The 23,341-nt window shown below is 35.3% G+C and overlaps 1 protein-coding gene and 1 long non-coding RNA gene across 2 annotated transcripts in view; one reads left to right on the forward strand and one right to left on the reverse strand.

Moving 5' to 3' along the window:
• The window catches only part of LOC114333963 (uncharacterized), a 57,208-nt gene that overhangs the window by 28,384 nt on the left and 5,483 nt on the right, over positions 1 to 23,341 (forward strand). The window lies entirely within an intron of this gene.
• LOC114333964 (uncharacterized) lies at positions 683 to 10,425 on the reverse strand. The gene is made up of 2 exons (XR_003653040.2): positions 10,290 to 10,425; positions 683 to 884 (listed from the first exon to the last, which is right to left on the reverse strand). It is a non-coding gene; the product is annotated as an uncharacterized LOC114333964 (long non-coding RNA).

The following is a 23,341-nucleotide window of genomic DNA, read 5'->3' on the forward strand; positions in this document are numbered from 1 at the left end:
ATATATGCGCTCCAGAAGTTCTTAGGATGTCTAAAAATATAGTCCTTAATAGATGGAACCATACATGGAAGGAATACTGTTTTACAAACCCCAATAGATACAACAGTAGTCAACCACTTCTCCCCAAAGAATATTGGCACAAAGAACTTGATGTGCCAAGGAAATACATCACGACGATAACCAGAATGAAATTTGGTCATGCATGTGGCAACATTGTGGCGTGAAAGGTGACCTAGACCATTTATTTTTGGATGCATTAAAAATATACAAGAATCAAATAAATTATATAATAGTTTTTTAACGTTGGGATTGCAATCTCCTCTTAATATACAGTATTTGATAACTTTGGGATTGAAAGAAATATTTAGGTTACTTATTGACTTTCTCACAAATTGTCAAATTGTATTATAATAGTAACTTAGGGTTTAGTTAGTGTTTGACACCTATATCTAACCTTTTATAAATTTACCTAATCCGTGGCCTAGTCTTGTGTTGTTGTATGAAAATGTCCTGATGGGTCCCTGGACGAGAAGTGTGTGTCCCAGTTAATGTTCCTTTTGTCATAATTATTGATTTTTATTTCGAAAATTCGCTTAGGGTAGTTAGGATTATTTAGGTTAGTTAGGGCTATAATATGTATCTTGTGACTGGCTGAATCACTAATGTGTATGCCAAAAAAAAATTGTCTACAGACAATAAATCAAAATAATTATTCACAATCATCATTTAACATTATTTACCTACACTTATAGACTATATTAATATAACCTAACTGCTGGATTTGCTTTTCCTAACCTGGTTCACTGTGTTTGTTCACTTTGTTTCCTGGAGGCTAGATCAAACTGTATAAACATCACCAGATATACCGTTACAGCTCCCACAATCTGAAACATAATAATTATTAATCATAAAGAAAAGCTTACACTGCAATTGATCTCATTATAGAATTATTTCTAGTATATGAAAGAAACTATTTGGTAGATAATTATATGAAAAAATAAATGCATAAAATAAACGTTTTAGAATAATATGCTAGAAAAACTATAACATTGTTTAAGTTTACTATAGTGGTATTGGTACTATTAAACTACACTTGCGAGTAAAAAAATATACTCGCTCGATGAATTGAAGTTTATGCCTAGTAATTTCATGTTATGTTCTTTAAATTAAAACAATTATTGCAAAACAAATATTGTCAATTATATAGCTTCCAAAAAATAATTGTTTTATGCAAATTGGCAACGTATTGTAAACTTTGTCTCCTTCTGTATAGCATAGGAAATGCAACAAACATTGTAATGCATTTGCCGGTGGTCGTCTCAGTCCCTTTTCAAACGTTGACCTGTGTATACACTGCAAAGTGCAGTAAGTGAATAGTTTACAAAATGGATACTTCACCGGTGAAGGCGGTCCAGGTAATTTTATAATTACGAGAGGGATATAGTCAAAGGACTGTCGCCCGTCGCCTCCTTAGGCCGATGCCACATTATGCGTTTTGACCGGATGCGTTTCCGCCGCATCCGGTGAAAACGCATAGTGTGACAGATCGGTCCGGTTGCGTTGGAAACGGATGCGTTTTGAGTCATCGGTACGCGCTTACAAATTGCACCAGACTAAACGCACAGGTCGGTCCGGCTGCGTTGGAAACGGATGCGTTTTCACTGCATCCGGTCAAAACGCATAATGTGGCATCGGCCTTATGACGCCGTCGGCAGTCTCAAGGGCTTAGTGTCGCTACCAGAAGACTAGTAGCTACAGTCGAGTCGACTAGTAGGTTTAAGTCGGCGACGTGTAATGACAGAAAGGGATGGTCGATTTATTGTCCTGAGTGTCTTGCGGAATCGGCACGCGACAGGAGTTGAGCTTCAATAATCCTTGAGCAATATTCGAGGTGTCATTGTCACTCAGTGGATAGTTAGGAAAAGACTTAAGGCTGCCACTTTGACTCTCAGGCGAGATAACAGACGACCAAATTTGAATGCACTTCAGAAACAAGCTCGACTTCGGTTTGCACGAGAACACGTCAATTGGGACCTTGGTCAATGATGTAGAGTTTTATTGTCTGATGAGAGTCGAATTTGCTTGTAAAGCAATGACAAAAAACGACACGTCTATCGGAGCCCCGAATAACGATTTGTCCAGTGCTGCAGTGTCGAAACAGTGAGCTATGGTGGTGGTTCATGCAGGCGCGGATCTAGAAATTCATAATAGAGGGGTCAGACTTACCTCAAATATTATATTTTCCAGATTTAGCCATACCTACGACTCACACTTACTCTAACGATGAAATACAGTATATTTTTAATCCCAGATACCTACAGTATCAAAAAGATTGAGCTCTGATAAGACTCTTTCCGTATTATCAAGCCGTAGTTGCAAGTAAAATAAATCGGAATTATCATAAATACATTTAATATTAAATCATTATTAATATACACAATTTTAAATATGAAGTGACAAATGTGACAAAAATCTTTATCTAAGGTCGGGAATAATATAACAATAAAGACAAATATATTAATATAATGGTTTCTACAAGTTGTGAATAAAGTAACTATAAACCAGATTTACGGAAAGCAATACATACGCTACTAAACGCAATTTGTGATACTGGGAACAGTTTGGTTTAACAATACACATAAAGAAAATAAAACTAAGTTATCCTAGTTTATCTAAGAAAACTTACGGTTATCAGTAAGAAATGTAAAGTCGTAACAAGAATCCAGATAAAAATGAAGTTATTGAATAAATGGACAAACAAATCCACAAGGAAAAAGTTTTCCTGTAGTTGGCTGTATACCATATAATACAAAAAACAGTAAAATCCTGTATAAAATGGACAAAATGAAATACTTAGGAATCTGGATTTAGGAAAATCTAAATATGCAATAAGAAATTTAATCAAGAATAGACCAATCAAAAGCAGCCTTTTTGAAGATAAGGAAATTACTAAGTATGAGTAACCAAAGACTCAAATTGCAACTCCTATATCGAGTGGTAAAATGTCTACTCTATTCTTCTTTTAAGGTACTGAAGCTTGGACTGCTAGTGTTGACATAATTAGAAAGTTGGAGACTTTTGAGATGTGCCTTCTTAGAAAAATTTTGAAAATACCATGGACTGATCATATTACGAACGAAATGGTGTTGCAAAAACCGGAGGAGACAGAGAACCTTTGACCACCATTAAAAGGAGGAAAACTTACTTGAGAAAGTGGCTTCTTTATGAACTGCATTATGTCGGTTTGAATCTTTCGTTTGGACATATTCACTATTAATAATTAATGAATAATTATTAGTCAACGCTGGCAAATACAATTCACGACTATTAATCTCACTGGTAACTTTTTTCCAACTGGAGGTGTAAAGATTAACGTTTCCACCATCAATGAGTAGGTACGCGCCCCTGGATTATCTAGTAAAATTCAAATTTTTATATCTTTATTATACCTACCGCAAATTTGAAACGTGTCTTTTCATGAGGTAAGGTTTATACCCAGTGTAATGTATTTGCATTTAAGATATCATTTCTGTTATTCTTTGAATTGAGAAAAATATTTCAGTTGTTTATGGCTCCATCGGTACCCAAACAAATACGGCTTCAATTTATTTTTCAGAAAAGGCTGGTTTTATTAGATTTTATAGCTTCTTTCAATAATTCTTTGGAAGCGGTTGTCGTTTAATTTAGTGTTCTACTGATGGCTTAAAGTTTAGAGTTGACAGAAAAAAATAATAAATAATAAAAAAATACTTATAGACTAAATATAATAGGGGGGTCTATAGACCCTTTGACCCCCCCTGTATCCGCGCCTGGGTTCATGTATATTTTGGTGTGGTATATCTTTAAAAGAAAAAAAGCCCGGTGATGGTCGCGGTGGGGATTTGACAGCAGGTCGTTACATTACGGATATTCTCCAAGACAATGTTGTTCTTTACACCGGCTACATGAACGACGGCTTCATGCTAAAGCGTTATAACACTCGATGGCACACATCGCGGATTACTAAAGATTACCTGGCCAACACTAATATAACAACAATATAGCAGGTCACACGGTGCACCCTGCTAGATAGCCAACGAGGCTCTGACAACCAAGTAGTAGAGGCGGTATAACCTTAGTACCAAAAATATGAAGGAACTATCATGTTCCCAATCCAGGAATTCCCAAGGCCAGTCTGAGGGCTAGAGCTGGCAACCCCAGCATCAGAATCTGACTTGAGAGACCAATCACCTATTCGTCTTAAATTATTTGATTTTCGAGACTTTCATAGAGAATAACGGGACGGATCCTTTGATAGCGACCTTTGGCTTATGGAAACGGACAATAATCGAATTTTGGGAGATAAAAATAAAAATGGTGCAAGCGTAACGCCTTACCCAAATTTGTAAAGAAATTAAAGAATATAAATTTGATATACTAGGTCTCATTGAGTCACGGTGGAATAGAACGGGAGAACAAGTCAACATGAAAGGTGACCTGGTGATATACTCCGGTAAAACGGACGGAAAAATATATAAAAATAGAGCAGAACTCACGTTTAGTAAAGCCACAGAACACTCTGTCATGGAATAAAAACCAGTTTCAGAGCGAATAATCACTGCAAGGAGTAGGACCAAATTAAAACAGGTAACACTGATTCAGTAGTATTCACCAACAGAACAAGAAAAAGAGGAGGCTAACTACGAATGACTTGAAGCCACATTAGAACAAATTAAAACATATATATTATTGGTTTAAAACGTTCTCCGTCTTCCGATACCCGTTCGCCATTCCTCTCTGTCCGCACATTGATCTACTTGCTGCAGACCTCTTTCATCCATGGCTTTGTTTATTCCTGCCTGCCAACTTTTCCTCGGTCTACCTCTTCTTCTTCTACCTTGCGGTTTCCAGTTTTGTATTTGTTTTGGGATTCTGTCTTCGTGCATTCTTTGTACGTGACCAAACCATCGTACTTGTATTTCATTGATTTTGTCATTTATTGTATGTGTGACCTTCATTATTTCTCGTATTCGTTCATTGGTGACATGTTCTCTTCTTGATCTTGCTGCAGCTCTTCTCCAGAAATCCATTTCGGTGACCTCTAACATTCGTTTTGCTTTTTCCTTCATAGACAAATTAAAACATCCGATATAAAATATGGATGAGAGAAGCAGTGGAGAACATCTCTCTTAGATATCAGATCATGGAGAGATGCATATGCGGTCAGTGATCACTATATGATGATGGCCGAAATTAAATTCAAGATAGGTAGGAATAGAAAAGAACCGAAAGGGAGTATATGATAAGTTCAATGGTAAGAATCTACAAAACAACGAGACAAATATCAAATTAATATGAGAACTGCGAGTCAAAATAGACGAAGGGCACGACAAAATTGGGAAACGATTCGCAATGTCCTTGTGAAGACAAGTAAAAACATTTTAGGTCTTAAGAAATACGTAAAGAAAGAGGGAATCATCAGAGAAATATAGATCATAGAGGAACAAAATAGAAAATGGCAAACACATTCATCTATATGACTAAAACGGATAAGAGAAATATAGAGAGGCGAATAAAGTTGTCAAGAATGCAGCAAAGAAGACAAAAGAAAGTGGACATAACTGCTTCCTGAAGAAGTGTGTATCGCCGATGAACGTCAAAACATGCGACCATTATATAGTATCACTAATAACTAGCCAATAACAAATACCTACCAACCAGTTATAAAAAGCAATATACATAGGTGAAGATATAACCTCGCCACAGGATAACTCAAAAGATGGTATAAATATTTCAGTGTGTCTCTAAGTGCAGTGGCAACACTATCAGAAAATGCACAAAATATAAACCCCAATATCAACAAACTAAGAATTAGAATGATTTTAAAATTAGTGGTCGTAGTAGGAGAATTTAACAGAAGATTAAGATGCATTCATATCGTCACAATTGCATCAAGAGCTTACTGAGGATGACTATAATAACAGAATAGAATTTTGTTGGTGGGCGCAGAAAAAAAAACATAATGATGCATATTTCTTTAAATACGTTTTATTTGAAGATGAAGCTGCTTTCCAAAACTGTACCTCTAATCCACACCACATTACTGCCCACAATCGAATAAGATGGCCGTTGAATGTATGGGTTAGCATTGTTGAAAACTATGTCATAGGAACCTACTTTTTGAGGATCACGTAAACGGCAAAATGTATCTACATTTTCTGAACAAGGAATTTCCGGAATTATTAGAAGTAGTACCGTCGAACATACATCAGAGGATCTAGTTATTACAAGGAAATTAATACAAAAAAAGTGTAATTATCAAATTCAGGCAAATATGCAGGCTGAAAAGGAAGATATATGCGCATATATATGCGCATATTTATGCATATTATTTGTGTCAAATATGCATGCATATGTATTTATTTATGTCAAATATGCATGTATATGCATGTATTGTTTGTGTCAAATATGCATGTATGTACATAATATTTTAAGTATGAAAGTTGCTGTGGTACTATTTTATTTTTCACCAATTCTTTGAAAAATATAAGTGGTTCGGAAAAATCTACTGGCTCAATTCAGCAAAAATTTCTGCATAAAACATTGCAGCCTCTAATCAAGTTCTCATCCAGTAACAATAGGTTTTGGTGTAAGAGGAAGATTCTGCAAATGTTCTTTATACAACTGATACCTTATAGGTGCCTTAAGAAATATTTTGTTCATAATTGAAATAAAATTATTAACAAGAGGAAATTTATTTCTAATTTCTTCTGCGACCCTATTTAAACCATGTGCTAGGAAAGTTGTATGTACTAAACGAGGATAAATTTTTTTCAAATTGCTTCCTACTTTAACCATGTAAGATGCAGCATCTGAAAAAAAAAATTTTTCGTTGGGAACAGCTAAAGGAAAAGAATTGCTAAACTGTCTTGCAAAAATCTTAAAACTGTTACCTAGTGCGTTGGTTTTATTTAACATCTTGGAAGTAATTAAATGCGATTTACAGGCTTGCCCATTTTTAAGAGATCCGATTAATAAATGTGCGATGTAACGTCCAGAAGAATCAATTGTTTCATCCAAATATACATAAAAATAATTGTCTCCTATTGTCTCTAATTTTATTACTCAGTACCGGAGAATATACCTACACAATCGACCTCGTTTCTTCTTAAGCTTCTTTCACTTGGAATATTCCATTTGCAGTATTTGCCAAGAAATATTCGCAAATTTTCGTTTAATAATTTGGACAAAGATATATTTTAGCTTAACAATGCTTCGAACAAATCATGGGTCATGGTTAAATGTCTCTTGCTCAGCTGATTTCCGATTAGTTGATTTTAAGCACCTAGATATCGAATCTTGCTTTTTCTCCCCGATTCTAATTTTTTTTACCGGTGTGTAAAGCAGTTTTGCAATGATGGACTATTTGGATTCTTTTTTCGCATGGAATCTGCAAAAAAATTTCTACAGTAAACTAAATAATTTTTAGATCGGGGGTTATTTAAAGCATTTTAAATTAAAAATGCATATTTTTGGTTTTCTGACTATTTTTATGCAGTTTAAAATATTTAGGTTTACTTTGTATTAGTATGCCTTGATCCACACAGAAATATCAGGTACGAAGGTATTTGGACCATGAATAAACAAATAAATTCGCTTTGAAAACCTATTATATGCACTTTATTTTTAAATATACCAGTATATGCAAAATTCAAAAGAAACTACAAAAATATGCAAATGCATATGCATATGCACTATTGCATATTTGCCTGACTCTGGTAATTATCTTTTAAACTACCTATAACACTATGTACAAAACCTTATAATGCAAAAATGAGAGCATCGGGAAGAGTACAAAAATGTCAAAATATTGAGGGTGTTCCATTAAAAAAAGGCTAGCTTGTTTCACCCTGCCAATATGAGCGGCCCTGTATATTTGAAAATATTTTTAAAGTATGGCCTTATCTATGCTCCAACTTTTACCTAAATAATTTTTTTTTGCGTAGGTACCTATCTCTTATAATAAATGAGTAATTGGACTTCCTTCTGTATTTGTTTTGATTTGTACGTTCTTCTGCAGATTGTGGATATGTTTTCCTTTTTATTTATTATTTTTCGTGGCATTCGGAGCTCGTTTAATTTCACAACGGCTAATTTCTATGTATAGATCCATCTTCTTGACATTCTTGTTTTTCAATTTGCATACCTCATCCAACTTTTCAAAATACGAAACCTAATCTATTAAGTGTATTATCGTTAATATATTCGTTACACAATCGAGTAACATAACTCCAAGAACCGACAATATTTGCTTATAAAATATTTACTCGCAAGATCGATACAATTCTGATTACGTTAAAAAGAACCGCCTGCTTTATTTGATTTTCTTTGTTTCTAAAACAAAATAATGTAATAAAAGAGAAACTGTCACAACTTTATTTTAAATACAAAACACTGTAAAGGCAATAATTATATAACGATCGAACTTTGGTAGAAAACACTCCAAAATAGTCCGGGTAGTATAAATCATAGGAGAATACCAGTAGTCAAGAGAAATAAGGTCTTTGTTGGGACACTTGACCAGCCAGGTTGCAAATTGGTTTTTTGTGCACTATATACCTAATACATTATAGATACAAAAATGCCCGTCACAGTCCGGACGGGAATTTTAGTTATTAAAAATAAGGGTCAAAAATGGCAAATTTTTCGTTTAAATTGCTACAGGTAAAAATACGGTAATTAAACATTTTATTTGGAGTATTCATCTTTTAGTAGATGATCAAAAGGTTTAAAATGGCAGTTTTTGAATTTTAGTTCGATCATTTGTTGCTTCGAAAATTGCTTCGAAAACTAAAAGTTCTAAGATGAAAAATTGGCTATAACTTTTGCGAAAATGAACTTAAGGCTTTGATATTGCACGAAAACTTGAGTCAAATAGCATCATAGAGTCCAGAAACTCTACCGACAAACGAAGACAGGAGATTCTTCAGATAATTTTAAGACAATGCTCTTTGAAGATGGCTTCTTGTAATTAGTTATTCTTAAATACCTCCAGAACGCTTCAATTTAGAAAAACGAAAATCGGTACGTACAACACGTACATTTATCTTCCAGAGATAAATCGATTCCATCCATTGCCAATTTCTAGTACCGATCATAGGCGTCCGTTTTGGGTAGGGCAACAGTTATTTTATCACATAACTTTTTTGTCTTTAACTTTTAGGCATTTTTGTTATTGGATTATTAAATTGTAAGGTATTATAGTACTAAAAGGTACTCTTAGTTTAAGTCCGTAGGACATAAGGTTTTCTAGAAAAATCGAATTGAAAATTTTTCGTTTTTTGAATTTGAATAAAAATTGAAAAAAATTTTCAAAAAAAAAACGGTGTATTTTATTAACTTAAAGCAAGAGTAACTTTTAGTACTAGAACACCTCATAACTTAATAATCTAGAGTCAAAAATGCTTAAAAATTAAAGACAAAAATGTTATGCGATAAAATAACCGTTGACCTACCCAAAACGGACGCATATGACCCGTACTAGAAATTCGCAGTTAATGAAATCAATTCATCTCTGAAATATAAATAAACGTACCAGTTTTCAGATTTCTAAATAATTTTTTTTGAAATTTTTTTTGGAAATTCAAAAAAAGAAAAATTTTCAAATCGATTTTTCTAGACAACGGTGTATCCTATCGACCTAAAACAAGAGTACCTTTTAGTTGTAGAATATCTCACAATTTAATAATCCAGAGTCAAAAATGCTTAAAAATTAAAGATAAAAAAGTTATGCGATAAAACAATTGTTGCCCTACCCAAAACGGACTCCTATGACTGGTACTAGAAATTTACAATTCATGGAGTCGATTTATTTTTGGAAGATAAATATGTGTACCAATTTTCGTTTTTCTCAATAGAAGCGTTCTGGAATTATTTAAGAAAAACTATGTACAAGACGCCATCTTCAAAGAGCTCTAGCTCCTTTAGGAAGCATTTTCGGACTAGGTGAATTGGGTTAAAATATCTTAAAATTATCTGAGGAATCTCCTGTCTTCGTTTGTCGGTAGAGTTTCTGGACACCCTGTATAATGCAAAAAAAATTGCAAGGCTATTCGTCAATTAGTTTAAATTTTATTTAATTTATTTTTCTCACAGAGCTTTTTTTGCAATGTTATTGCTCAGAAAATAATAATGATACAGCAATTCTGCGGAAACCGCATGAAAGAAGAATACTTATATTTTCAACGTATTTAAATTTCATCATTTCAAAAAAAAAAATTTACCTAGTAATTACGGTCAAAGGTACCTACTTTTTTAATTAATTCACAGCTACTTAAATAATATATAAAATTCTCCTCTCACAATATTAGTTACCACACTTCTTCGAAACGGCTTGACCGATTTTTATGAAATTTTACACGTATTTGCTGTAGAACTGAGAATAGGTTGTACTCTATTTATACTTTGTAACTTTGACCCTAATTGATCTAGACAAAATGTTTATTGTGATATGTTGTGTAAAGGCATCAGCTCTACAAATAACAAAGTGAATGTAGTCTACACAAAGTTATTCAAATTGTTTAAGCCACAAATAACTCTACTTTAGTAAAATGTTTTTGCGATCGTAAAAATTACCTTTGTTTATTTTTTATTAAATATGTATATTGAAAATATAGCTCTTTTTCTTTCATGTAGTACCCGCAAAATCTATGCTATCCGCTATCAAAACCCGCTGTATGATTACCATTTTCAAAAAATAAAAAAATATGAAAAAATATTTTTAAGAAACGCTTTTCTTTTTTAGTTACTAAAATTAAACATACTATAAAAAATCATCTAAAAAGCAAAAAGTAAAAAAACATTAAAAAATCTAACACATTCGTCAAAGAAAAGCGTGGCACGTCTTCATCGAATAAACGGTTTTCGCACCACGCTTTTCTTTAACGAATGTGTTAGATTTTTTAATTTTTTTTTATTTTTTGCTTTTTGGTTAATTTTTTTGCTTAGAAATGTTGTTATTCCAGATTCTCTAATAGCTGTCTCTAGGGCAATGTTGAATAGAAGGCACGATGGACTATCCCCCTGTCGAATTCCGGTTTGTGTCTGGAAAGTTCTTGATATTCCATTCTGCACTCTAACCTTACACTCAACTGTTGAAACGGTTGCTTTCACCAACCTCACTAAGTGTATTGGGATATTAAATTCTATTAAGTTCTAGACCTTTCTTTGCGAAACCCACTCTGGTATTTGCCTATTATGCTTTCATAATATCCCGACAGACGATCGTAAAAAATGTAAGCCAACATTTTGTAGGTTACGTTTAGCAGGGTAATGCCTCTGTAGTTATCACAAACTGTTTGGTCTCCTTTTTTGTGAATAGGTACAATTATACTTACGTTCCAGTTTTCTGGTAGTTTCACCTGCTTCCAAATCAGTTATACTAGCCTACTTAGGACGACGTCAGATAATAGTATTAATGGGAAAAGACGAAAATGAAATCACAACTAGAAAAAACATACTGAAACGAATAGAAGAATTTTACACGGAACTCTACAGAACACATCAATAAGACGATGAAATGAGACCAGCACGAAAATTAATAAAAAAAATGTTGGAACGGAAATAATGCCAAAAGTAACAATTTCAGAGGTACCTAGGGCATTGGAAAACATGAAGAGAACTAAAAGGCTCAGGAGAAGATAGGATTACCATAGATATGATATTAGAAGGAGGTAAGTAACTAAGTGCAATTGTAACTAAGCTTATAGACAGTTGTTTACATCAGGGCAAAGTCCCTAAGACCTGGAACAACTCTAAAGTACCTTATTACACAAGAAAGGTGATAATCGAAAGTTGGAAAACTACAGGCCCATCATTCTGCTGTCTCACCTGCTTAAAATACTCACTAAAGTCATAACTACCCGACTAACAAGGAAATTAGATGAATACCAACCATATGAACAGGCAGGTTTTAGAAAAGGCTATTCAACTTCCGATCACCACAAACAAATTAATAGAAAAATGTAACGAATACAAGTTTCCAGTTTTTATAGCATTTGTAGACTACGAAAAAGCTTTCGACACTATAGAACACACGGCCGTAATAAACGCAATGCAAAATTGTAGAATAGAGAGCAGCTATATTAACTTAATAAAAGAAACTATGAACCAAGCTACATACTACCTAAATAAAAATGAATACACGAACCCTTTACCATTAAACAGGGGAGTCAAACAGGGAGACACACTATCACCCAAACTGTTCACCTTAGTTTTGGAGGGCGTGTTTAAAAATATAAATTGGAAATATAAAGGAATAAACATCAATGGCCGCTACCTCAGTAATTTATGATTTGCGGATGACATAATCCTAATAGCTACTGACCTACAGTAACTGCAAATCATGCTTTCAGAACTACATACAGAATCTTCTAAAATAGGACTGAAAATGAATTTAAACAAAACAAAAGTCATGCACTCCGAAGAAACCGTGACAATAATAAACGACAAAGTTATAGAAAAAGTTGAAGAATATATTGTTATGCTCTACTTTTTCTATTTATTTAGATTAATTAGCAAATTCTTAATTAATTGATTATTCAATTATTTCATTTCTTGCCTATGTAAAAACACCAACTAAATTCCAATTAAATTTTCCAATCAATTTTATTCTCAGGGGTAATCTTGTATTTGATACAATACCTGTGATCTGTGGCTTCTAGTATTTCTGGTTGCTTACTTCTTCCAGGGAAGAAACAGGGAAATTGAAAACACTCAAAATCATATGAATGTAATATATTGTTTTTATCAAATAAGCCGTGTACATAAGATTAAAAAAATACTAAAATTTAACTTTGTTGCAACAATCTCTAACTTAATAAATTAAACTCTAACTCTGATATCTCCTTGTTTTGACAAAATATTTATTTGATTAGTTTCTTATTTACTCATACTAAATTGAATGAATTTTATTTTTCTTCTTTTGAATTGATTTCTCAAATTTAAAATGACTAACTGCGTTAAAAAATTGTTCAATAAAAAAATAAACAAATATGGTTTTGATATAAATAAATTTTCTCAATTCCGACAAATGATTTGACTAACCTTTTATTCTTCACTCCCTCGTTTTCTGGATTGCGCCGTCCTTGATTCTCCCAACACGTACCCTCTGGATGTTGCGAAAAAGTCCCTCTCGTCCAAACTGCTTCCAAGAAAAACACACAGGACTTGCTCGAATATCTTGTGCACAAACGGATAATAACCAGCTACTCGTTCTAGACAAAACAAAGAATCTCCCTCGGACCAGGAAAATTAACTCTCCAACCTGTCGACGATTTGGTTTCAACTTGATTCTGCTCGCAAAGGCCGATCACACCACTCTACACTGATTCTACACTTTATAAAAAATTAGACTGCTCTCCTCCGATGTCAGTTACACAGTGTCTTTATTTTTCTCTCAAATCCATACTCTCACATTTATTATCCCTTCTCCTGATATTTTCCATCCAATAGACAACAACCTCTCTCAAACCATTTATTTCTTAAGAAACCAAATATTCTTCCACACAACTTTTACAATTTGTCAAATTTCAAAGAATATCATAATTAGTTCTTTACTACTTTCTACTTTTACAACTAAAAACTAATACAGTTTGTTTACCACATTAAAATACCTTCCCGGAAGGATCTTAAAACCGTCTTTGTTTTTGACCACGATGTCCACTATCTAATCACCGCATTGTTTGTTCATGTCCTATGCATTTCGTCGAATCACTTATTTGTCGTTTCACTTTTTCCCGAAACACTTGCTTAATAGCAAAATTAAATTCTAAACAATTTTGGTGATATACAGGGTGATGAAAAACTATGATTTCATGGTCGTTGATATAAATTTAATTTTTTCTGAATTTCTTTACAAAAAAAAAAACAATTCTACAACAATATATACTTAGGACAAAAACTAATACTAAACAGAGAAATTCAAACGGAAGAAATAAAAAGAAGAAAAAAGTTAGCATGGGCAGCATTCGGCAAACTGAACTATATACTCAGAAATCAGCAAATTTAACTACATCTTAGATCTTAAAGTTTTTGATGCATGCATTATTCCGATATTAACATATGGGGCACAAACACGGACAATCACAAAAAAGAATTTGAACATACTCAGTGCCACTCAACACGCGATGGAAAGAGCAATGCTTGGCATATCACTTAAGGACAGGAAAACAAACACATGGATAAGACAGAAAACCAAAGTCACCAATGTGGTACAAAAATCATTAAAATTGAAATGGGAATAAGCTGGACATGTAGCTAGGAGCGATTCAAACAAATGGCACAGAACAATTAACCTGGAGACCATACCAACAGAAAAGACCCAGAGGCAGACCTCCTATGAGATGGACAGATGATCTGAAACGAACTGCCGGGAAAAATTGGCTACAAGTAGCGTATAACAAAAAACAATGGAAAGGGAGACTTGAAGAGGCTTACGTTCAGATGTGGACGTGAATGGCTAGACGAAGAAGAAGAAGCCTACTTATACTACAGATAACATTTTTTGCGCCATGTTTTAAACGTTCAGACAGTATGCCATCTGATCCAGGAGCTTTGTTTCCTTCAATTTGTGTAATGCTTTGATAACTTCTTGCCCTGTTGAGATGGTATCTTTCTCTCTTTCGTCATCCATGTCTTCGAGGAGTATTTCTGCTTCTTGCAACCTCATCGCACTTCTTATATTTATTCTACCCTCAAAATTTTCTGTCCATCTTTTCAGCACCTTGTCCTGATCACCAATTATGTCTCCTGTTCTGTTTCTAACTATTGATAGTCTAGGTTTGAATTTCTTTCTGGTCTGGTTAATCTTCTTGTAGAATTTCCGCGTTTCCATTTGTGTGTTATACTTTTCTAGTTCTTTCAGTTGTTTTTTTATATTCTTCTTTGAGTACCATGCCCAGATTCAGGTGTTGGTAGCCTACATAAAAATTTGTTGATATTTTTCCCGATTTTGTGTGGCCTATCAATTGATCTGCTGATAAGCCAGTCTATTGACCAAGGTTTTCTTCATACCACTTTCTCTTTTTCTCCCTTTCCGTTTTGTATTAAATGCAGTATTCGGTATCTGCCACGTCTCACATACTTCAAGTATTCCAGTTTTCTCTTTTTTGTAATTTTTGTTAAGTTATATTCGCCTTGACCTATTCTGTTTAATACTTCTTAATATTTGAAATGCGTTGAACCTATGATATTTTGAGCATTCTGTGATAAGATAACACGTAGAAGGCTTCTAACTTGTTCATTATATTAACTTTCATGATCCAGGTTTTATATCCGTAAAGTAACCATGGATTCTCATAATATTTTAGTAGTTTTCTATTTCTCTTATATACGCAGTTAGATATAAATTTTGTGAAACTTACCATGAGAAGAAGTGAACAGTTGATACTGAAGAATCCACTGGCTGTTATATCGAACTTTTTATGCAAAATATGCAAGGAAAATAAATTTATCTAAAACAGAATAAATAATTTTACTTTTAAATGAAACACCAAGAAATAATAGTATATATTACTAAATATGGGGGAAATACTACGAAGAGTTATTTAAGGCGAGAGAAAGTTCTCTCGAATATACAGAAAATACAGACCTTGATGATGAAATCGAAAAGCCGTCATATGAGGACTTTTTACGTGTGATAAGAAATCTTAAACAAAAGAAAGCAGCAGGCCCAGATGAAATCCCAAACGAGCTAATAAAACGAGGCGGAGAAGAACCACAACGGAAAATAATAATAATTTGGGAAGAAGAAAGAAGAAAGAATGCCCGAAGAATGGAAAGCTGGATGGATATTTCCGATTCTAAAGAAAGGGGACACCACAGAGTACAACTATAGAGGAGAAAAACTGTTAAACAGCTGCTACAAAATATTGACATCACTAATCAGAATAAAAACTCTCAAAATACATTGAAACTAAAATAGGAGACTACCAGCACGGATTTAGAGAGGGAAGTTTAAAGGAAGAATTTACGAAGCTATTCAAGGAAGCATCCAAAAGGGGGTTTAGAAATAAATCAAAAGAAAACTACTACTACTATGGGTTTAAAGCGTTCTCCGACGCCTTCCGACTCCTAACCGCTATTCTTCTCTGTTTAACCATAGACCTGGAGGGATATCTCTTTCCTCTAGTTCTTTTTCAATTCCCTCCCTTCAGCTTCTTCTTGGCCTTCCTCTTTTTCTTCTTCCTTGTGGTGTCCATGCCAAAATCTGCTTAGGGATCCTCTCATCTGGCACTCTCTGTACATGGCCGTACCATACTAGTTGTTTTGTTTTTATGTCATCAATTATTGTATGTGTGACTCCCATCATTTCTCGTATTCTCATTTGGTATCCGATCTCTCTTGATTTGCCTGCTGCTCTTCTCCAGAAGTCCATTTCTGTTACTAGTAACATTTTCTCCATTCTTTGTTTCAGTGGCCAAACTTTACTGCCATATGTGATTATACTTTTAAGTATACTATTGCATATGAGCTGTTTGTTCGCTTTAGATATTGTCTGGTCCCACAGAATGCCGTTCATCATGGATATAGCTTTTCTACCCTGTATGTTTCTGTCTTTTATAGCCACATCGATTGTTCCATCTTGAGTTATCTTCATGCCCAGGTACTTATATTCATCGCAGTGTTTACTTTCTACCCCATCGTCTAATGTAATGAACTGCTTTGTTCCTCCAATACACATGGCTTCAGTTTTCTTAAGACTTCGAGACCCCATTTGTTACATTCTTTTATTAGCTTCCGTGTCATGTAACTCAAGTCGTCATGATCCTGAGCAATCAGAATTTGGTCATCAGCGAAACATAAAGTGTATAGTGTTGTATCGTCCTTGAGAGGGATTTCCATGATCTTACATTTTTTCCACAGCTTGAGTGCTTGTTTCAGATAAATTTTAAAAAGGGTAGGCGAAATACCACAACCCTTTCGTGACCTTAAATTCCTCAGACATCCTTGATCCAGTTTTAATTTTTGCAGTCGTTCCATTATACAGACTTTGGACTGCTTTGATAAGACCATGTTTAATGTTGGTTTGATGTAGAGTTGACCATAGTTTGCTGAGGGGCACACTGTCATATGCTTTTTGTAAGTCTACGTATACCAGGTGAACTTCTTTATTGACGGCTGTTTTTTTCTCAATAACTTGCGTAATAGAGTACAGGTGGTCGACTGTGGACCGCCCAGCTCTAAAGCCAGCTTGCTCCTCTGCTTCGTAATCTCTATAGTCATTTTCTATTTTGTTCTTAATAAGTTTCCCATACATCCTACTTATTGTGCTGTTTACCGCAATTCCTCTGTACTTTTCACATTGATCCTTGCTACCCTTTTTGTGGATGGTTGACATGATAGACATTTTCCATTCTTTTGGTAATTCGGCACCATTTAAGCAGTTTTGGAAGAGTTTTCTTAGCTGTTCTTGGAGTTTGTCTGTACCGGCTTTCACTAATTCTGCAGGGATGTCACCAGGACCAGGGGATTTTCCATTTTTCAGGGATTTGGTTATTTCTTCCATCTGTGATTTACTTATTTGTAATGGTGATGAATTTATATGTATACCTATCGTGTTGTCTTCTATGTTAACAAATTCTGGTCTTTGTTCTGTTAGTAATTTTTTTAAATATTCTTCAAAACAAAATAAAATACCTAATATGCTCAAGAAAAAATCCAGTTAGTGTGACAAGTTTAAATATTGGTAAATATGGATTTGAAAAGGTAGAACACTTTAAATATCTTGGAATCTCAGTTAATGGAACTAATTATAGAAGCATCGTAATTAATGAAAGAATCCAGACAGGAAACAGAACCTACTGGAAATACAATAACTTCCTCAAAGATAAGAAGCTTACTCAGTACTGAAGTAATGTGTCTAACCCAGAAAGGGGAAGAAAGATTGAGGAGCCTAGAGAGGAAAATAATTCGAAGCATAGCAGGCCCACTAAACTTAGGTAATAATGAATTTAGAAAACTCATGAACCACGAAGTAAGAGAACTTCTGAAAGGAGAAGACATCGTCAGATTTATCAAGGCACAGAGACTCAGATGGAATGGACATATAGAAAGGAGAAATCCAGAAGCAGTCATCAAGAAAATTTCCAAATGGAGACCTGCATCAGGCAGACCACGAGTAAGACCCAAAACTAGATGGGAGAAACAGATAGTCGAGGACCTTAAGAAGATGTGAGTCAGAGAATGGGTAACCATAAGCAAAAACATCAACGAATGGAGAAAAATTGTAGTAGATGCCAAGTCGCACAACCAATTGTAAAACCAAAATGTTAATCCGGATTGATTTACCGCGACAAACGAATCGGAAGATGCCAAAGAGGGCGGCAATCACTCCGCTAGGAGTGTAGATGCCATGATGATGATTACCAACATTACATCATCGGCTACAATAATTATTTCTGAATTAAAACAAATTCCGAAATTTTTCCATTGTCCAATTTATCCTTTTGTGCTCAATACAAGAATGCAAGTGATCCTTATCAACGATCAGCGAAACTTCCTCTTATAGTCAAGGAGGCAACCGCGCCAGTCTACTGGGCAGAAACTACTGGTTTGATAGGTTAGGATTAACTATAACAGGTGTAAGTCATATTTTATCCGTTATTCATTATGCAGAAGAATACCCAGATGTATTTAACACGGATTTGGGATCTTACCGGGGTCCCCCAGTAAGTATTTCGTTAGACAAAAACGTAAGGCCAGTTATGCTAAAAGCGCGTAAGTTTCCTTTTGCACTAAAAGACAAGATTGAAGCTGAATTGGACAGGCTTATAGCGCAGGGTGTACACGTCCAAAATGGTGCACCCCAGTTGTGACCGTTTGCAAAGAAAACGGAGAGGTTCGGATCTGCGGCGATTACAAATCTACATTCAACTTAACGCTAAATCCAGAACCTGGTTCAGTGCCAGCAGTACAGAGTATATTATCTATACTTACGGGCGATAAAGTGTTTTTTATAAAACTAGACATGGCGCAAGCTTATCTGCAGTTAAGTGTCAACCGCGAAGCTGCAGAAGCACAAACAATAATCACGCATAAGGGAGCTTTTAAATGCAATCGTTTACAGTTCGGTATATCCGTGGCTCCACAAATTTTTCAAAAATTCATAGAACTAGATTAGCGGGTATTTCGGGTGTACTACAGTATTACGATGACATTTTAATAGTTGGTAGCTCAGAAATAGGCTTGAACTCAAAAGTGCGCTCAGTATTATCGCGTTTCCAGGAAGACTGACTGTGTCTTCCTGGAAAGGCGTATTTTGCGTAAGGTAAAGTGTGTTTTTCGAACAAATACCATAGAGTTTCTTGGTTTTCAAATCAGTGAAGACGGGTTACGTTCCACTAAAGACAAAATCGCAGTTGTCACCAATGCGCCTGCTCCGACCAATAAAACTGAGTTACAAGCTTTTCTTAGACTTTTAAATGTTTTCATGATTTCCTAAAGTACAAGACAACTATTACAAATCCGTTACATGCACTGCTCCGAAAGGACGTTCCTTGGCAGTGGCGTTTCAAGGAACAAAATTTTTTGATTTATTTTTGGCAAAAGAACCGGTGTTGGGACATTACAGTGAACAAAAGGATTTATTTTTGACGTGTGATGCTAGCCCTTACGGGATGGGTTGTGTGCTTAACCAGGGCGATGATGAGGGACGCGAATAAATGAGGGACGCGTACCATAGTCGTACTCTATCATCTGCTGAACGAAACTTCGCCCAAATCGACAAAGAATCACTGGTCATGATATCGGGCGTTAAAAAATTCCATGAATACTAGTGTGACCAACTAGCCCGAAAAATCCGGGACATGGCCCGAATTACGAAGTCGTGTCCCGGACCAGGCTTCCGGGCCATCCGAATTTTCAATGTTTTGGTAAAATTCTATTTTGAAATTTTGAATATTCTTCTAAGAAGTCATATCAAACTGAATTGGTAGGACGAAAAAAAGTCGACAATTTCGAGAGTGTAATATTAAGATCAATGCTCGGGGTGAGGCTTATAGATAAAAAAAAACAAATAAATGGATTAGAAACAAAACCAAAGTAAAAGACGCAGGAGAACATGCTGCCAAATTAAAATAGAGCTTCGCAGGACACAATGCCCGACTTAAGGATAAAAGATGGAATCATTGAATCATGAAATACAACAATGGAGACCGTGGTTAGGAAGAAGAAGCAAAGGAAGGTCACAAATGAGATGGGCTGATGACATAAAGAACTTTGAAGGACACAACTGGAAACACGTGGCGCAAAATAGACAACACTGGATTGAATTGGGGCAGGCCTATGTCCAAAGTTGGATTTCTGAAGGCTGAAGAAGAATATTAATACCACATCCAAAACGCTGCAAATCGTGGTATTTGGCATTATAGTTCTGCAAAAACTCAAACTGTGAACTTTTTTTTTTCGTTTCTGTATTTTAATTATCGTCATTATCATTACAACCAATTGTTGTGGCTTAACCCCATTAAAAATATAATTGTCAACATAAAAATGTTTAATAAATAAAATGATGATATTATGAAAGTTCTATATTAAAAAAATTGCCCGATTTTCATTGAAAAGTTCCGGATTTCAGGTATTTTTTTCAGCCGTGTCCCGAATTTGACTAAATAGGAGTTGGTCACACTATGTATATGGCAGGAGAATAAACATAAGAACGGAGCATAAACTTTTGCTAGGTATTTTTAATCCAAAAAAGGTGTTCCAAAGATACTGTCACCTCGAATGCTTAGATGGGCTCTTATGTTATCTGCGTATGATTACGAATTATGCTGCATACCACGTGCAAAAATTCAGAATGCAGATGCTCTTAGCAGGTTGCCACAAAAGGTAAATGCGTCAGAACCGCCAAACTAAGATGACGTTTTGATGCTCGAGAACATCCTAGAAAAACTAATCCGTGCCAAAGAGATCGCTAATGAGACCAAGAAATACCCAGTGTTATCTAAAGTTTTGCAGTGGGCATGGAAAAGCTGGCCTGAGAACGAATATACTCCTTATCTACAAAGTAAAAACGAAATTAGCTGTTATCAAGACTTGAGGAGGTTCTTAAAAGAATGGGGAAGAACCGAGAAATACTAACCACCATCCAATCTCGACAGTTGGAATACTTTATACACATTATGCGAAATGAATCAAGATATGCCCTCCTACAAGCCATCCTGCAAGGAAAAATATTTGGAAAGCGAGGTCCAGGAAGAAGAAGAACATCCTGGTTAAAAAACCTCAAACCTGGTTCAACACAACATCTGTGCAGCTTTTCCGCGTTGCTGCAGATAAGGTGAAGATTGCAATGATGATCGCCAACATTCGTCACGGATAGGCACATCAAGAAGAAGAAGACTGCCTTTTATGGGGCACAAGGGTAATAGTTCCACTTGGAGGGAGGAAAACTATACTGAATTTGCTGTCATCGAAGTAAAAATATTGCTTGTAAACATGAAGTCATTGTCACACTCATATTTTTGGTGGTCAAATCTCGACAAACAAATTGAACACCTAGTAAATACATGCAGCGAGTGGCAGGAGTCTAGAAATATGCCAAGAAAGGCTCCAATCCATCCTTGGGAGTGGGCCAGAGCTCCATGGACAAGGATACGCCTCGATTTTGCCGGTCCATTTAAAGGAAAAATGATTCTGATAATCATAGACTCATATTCAAAGTGGTTTGAGGTTAAAATCGTTCCAAATACCTCTATTGCTGTGACCATAGATATTTTACGTGGTTTATTTGCCACCCATGGCATCCCAGATGTTGTCGTATCGGATAATGGAACTAGTTTTACGTCGGCTGAGTTCCAAGATGTTTTAAAGAAAAACCTTATTAGGCAAGCATTGGTTGCATTGTACCATCCAAGTAGTAATGGGCAAATGGAACGCATGGTACAAAATGTAAAAAATGCACTTAAGAAAATGACATTTAGCAATGAACAAACCAACATACAAGTAGCATTGCACAGATATCTCCTTACTCAGCACATTACACCCCATTGTGCAACAGGGAGATGCCCATCCGAAATATTAATGGGGCGGAAGTTAGGCTCACTATTTGATCGTCTACAGCCTGATTTTAGAAAAGAGATGCTATCCAAGCAAGAGATGAAATATCCTAATAAAGCAGTGCCCAGATGTTTTCAAGAAAACGGGACTGTAAAGTGGCTTTCTTCCAAAATAATTGAAACCACCGGACCGTTAAGCTACAAAGTTCAAACACCTGATGGTAAAATTGTACGTCGTCATTCTGACCAAATAAGAACTCGTTTAAGTGACCAGGAAAAACAGACGAAGTTACCGAAGTTACCCCGTCAACCTCGATGGAAACAGGGATACGCGTAACACCGCAACAGCTTTTTCCGCATCCTAACGATTTGGTAGATCCAGAACCAAAACTTGAAGAGCAGGCCTCTGAAGCCAAGAAGCCACCCGTTCGAATAAGAAAACATCCAAGGTATTTGGAGGACTATGATGAGTAAATTCATCTAGGAGGGAAGAGTGTGATGAGACGATACGGAGATGCGTGTTGCTGGAGGATTTTATTACACACATGGCAGCGAACTGGAATTTGCGATTAATTCCGTATCTCGTAGTGTTTCCCAAATGCAAGACCAAGACGAAACTTAGACAGTCTTGGTCTTGGTCTTGCGCCAATACACCTGGTCTTGGTCTTGGTCTTGGTATTGCGCTCTCGGTCTTGGTCTTGGTCTTGGTCTTGCAGCAAGAGTCTTGCAAGTCTCGCAGTTACACATTAGCCTATGTCTATTCTTTAAGCGTTACTTTAGATCTTAGAAGAACGTAGGTACAGTGCACACTTATAGTCGGTTTATGAGAGAGAAAGTATTCAAAATCATGAAATAACAAATTTTATATTATTTGTTATTTCATTATTTCGAATACGTTCTCTCTTTACACCGACTATAATACTGCGCATAGACGCCATCCCCCACCGGCACCTTTAGAATATGTAAACTGTAACAGAGTAGGTACATTTTAATCTTGAATTATCATAGCCATGGTAATGACCAACAAAATTAATAAATGTCTAAACTGACTTTGGGTGAGGTATGAACTCACGATCTAAGCGATCCGTGCCTATACTCTAACTATCAACTATATACCATGGCCCACGGGAGACAGTCTGTGTCTTAATAAACGTTTGTTTTTAATAAGCTTACATAATATGTAAACATATTATGTGCTAAAACATGGTTAAAATACAAAAAACCAAATTAATGACAATGACATAAAGTTGACTGTATTTCAAAGAACATTGAACAAAAAAAGAACATGTATTCAAAGAACAAAG

Source organism: Diabrotica virgifera, chromosome 10 (genome assembly GCF_917563875.1).
Source record: "Diabrotica virgifera virgifera chromosome 10, PGI_DIABVI_V3a".
Classification (NCBI taxonomy): Eukaryota; Metazoa; Arthropoda; class Insecta; order Coleoptera; family Chrysomelidae; genus Diabrotica; species Diabrotica virgifera.